Raw genomic sequence first — 2,583 nt, 5'->3', positions numbered from 1 at the left:
TGAGCAAGAGATATCTTTCCATTTTCAAATATCTTCTTTGATATCTTTTTCAAAGTACCATAATTTTCAATATATAGAGCTTTTACTTCCTTTTTCAGATTGACTCCACAGGATTTCATTTTTGAATGTTGTAAAAGATGTGAGCTCCCTAATTTCTCCTCACTGCACTTGTTTGCATCCAGTATGCTATTGATTTTTGAGTGTTATTTGGGTGCAAGAATGATATTGTTATGTGGGTGTTGACTTTGTATTTAGCTACAGAATTGAATTTGGTTATTAAAGCTAGAAGTCTCTTGGTAGAGTTCTTGTGGTCTTCTATGTAGAGTATCATGTCATCTACAAATAATAAAATCAATTCTTATTTTTGTATCTATATTCCTTTTATTTCTCTCTTTTGTCTAATTGCTCTGGCTAATGTTTTCAGAACTATATAGAATAGGAGTGGCGATTGTGAATATACTTTATTTGTTTCTGATTTAAAGTTAAGGATTTCAGTTGCTTTTCATTTAGTGTGATAATATGTTTGCACCCATCTTCATTAGGGTTATTGGCTTGTAGTTTTATTCCTTGGTTGGTCTTTCTCTCAGTTTGGTGCCAGGGTAATACATGCTTCCAGCAATGACTTTGAGAGTATAGCTTTCCTTTTAGTTTCATTAAAGAATTTGAGTGGAATTGGCATTAACTCTTCTCTAAAGTTCTTGTAGAATTTGGCAGTGAGTCCATCAAGACCTGTGACTTTTGTTGATAATTTTTTAGTTACATCTTTAATTTCATTAATTGATATTGGGTTTTGAGAATTTTTACATCTTTTTGATTCGACATTGGTAATTCACTCCTATCTAGAAAAACTATCCATTTCTTCTGTTTTCCATCCTATTAAAGAATCTCAAAGTAGATATTGAAGATCTTCTGAATTTCCACAGGATCCATTTCTACCCTTTTAATTCCGCATTGCATAAATTTGCTTCTTTCCTTTCCTTTTTATGATAAATCACTGACTTAATGTAAAACCTTGGTTTATGATAACACTTGATTTGGCTAAGTGTTTAATAATTTTATATAATCTTTCAAAGAACCAACTTGTTGATTAATTAATACTTTGTGTTGTTTTCTTAGACTACACTGCTTTAATTACTCCTCTGATTTTTATAATTTCTTCCCTTGTATATGCTTTAATATTGATTTGCTCTTTTTTCTAGAAGGTTGGGATGCAGCATTAGGTTGATTGTACCTGTTTGTTTTTGTGACATGATTATTGATTGCTATAAATTTCTTCTTGGAACTGTTTTCAATGAGTCCTATAGGGTTTGGTATGATATATCTGCATTTTTGAGAATTGTAGATATTGTTGAATATTTTTAATGTCATTTGTGACCCACTGCTTATTCTGAAGATAGTTATTTAACTTCCATATGCTTGTGGAGTTCTTTACAGTTCTTTTGGCATAGATTTCCAGTTTCATTGTGCTATGGTCATCTGATAATATGCATCAGATAATTTTAATTCCATTGCATTTATTTATACATGTGCTACATGATAATACGTGGTCTATTTTAAGTAACATTCCCTGTGTAGCTGAGAAGAATTTGTGTTCTGGTGTTCTTGGATGGAACACTGTGAATATCGACTATGTCCATTTATTCTCATATTTGTTTCAGTTCTAATTTTTTTTTGTTGTTTTTTTGTCTAGTTGATCACAAAAAGAAGTCTTAAAGTCTGTTTTAATAATTATTTTATTATTTGATTATTCATGTCTATTAATACTTATCTTATATATTTAGGTCCTCTTGTATTTGGTGCATTCATTTTTGTGTTTGTTATCTCTTCCTTTTGACATTTTCTCCTAACAAGTATGTAGTGACCTTTTTATCTCTTTTGATCATTCTTGGTTTGACATTCACATGTGTTTCTTGTATACAGTAAAGGTTGGATCTTGTTTCTTAATTGATTCTGTGAATCTTTTCCTTTATTGATGAATTGAGATCATTTACATTGATGGTTATAATTTACATATATTTTCTTATAGTTTTTATGTTACTTCCCTTCTATTAGTCTTCTGCTCTTATCCTTTATTTAATAGCTTACTCTGCCAGGTAGTAGTTTCTTTCTATTGTTGTTCTCAAAATTGTGGTCACTTTGATCTCTGTTTATCACTTGTAGAGTTGGGTTAGTGGTCATGAATTTATTCATTTGTTCTTTATGATGAAAATATCTTATTTATACATTAATTTTCAAAGATAATTTTGGGGTCAGCGAGATAGCTCAACTGACTAAGTGCCAGCTTAGGCAAGCTCAAGGACTGGAGTTCGATCCCCTGCACCACATACCTCAGTGGTTCTGCCTCCGGGTATGCTGAGCCAGCCACTGTGACTGGGTGTGGTAGTGCATGACTGTAGTTCCAGCACAGAGCATACTGAAAACAGGAGGATCACTATGAGTCGGATCCATGTAGTGAGACCCTGTAGGCCGTATACTAAATAATAAATACTTTATTCTAAGCTCTTCTTTTCCTTTTTTTTGTAAAACAAGGAAAAATAAACAATATAAACAATGGTATAAATTTTCAAAGCAAGATTATAAGAG

The sequence above is a fragment of the Octodon degus genome, unplaced genomic scaffold, assembly GCF_000260255.1.
Source record: "Octodon degus isolate 3935 unplaced genomic scaffold, OctDeg1.0 scaffold00132, whole genome shotgun sequence".
NCBI lineage: Eukaryota > Metazoa > Chordata > Mammalia > Rodentia > Octodontidae > Octodon > Octodon degus.
Note: the sequence above shows the minus strand (reverse complement) of the source record.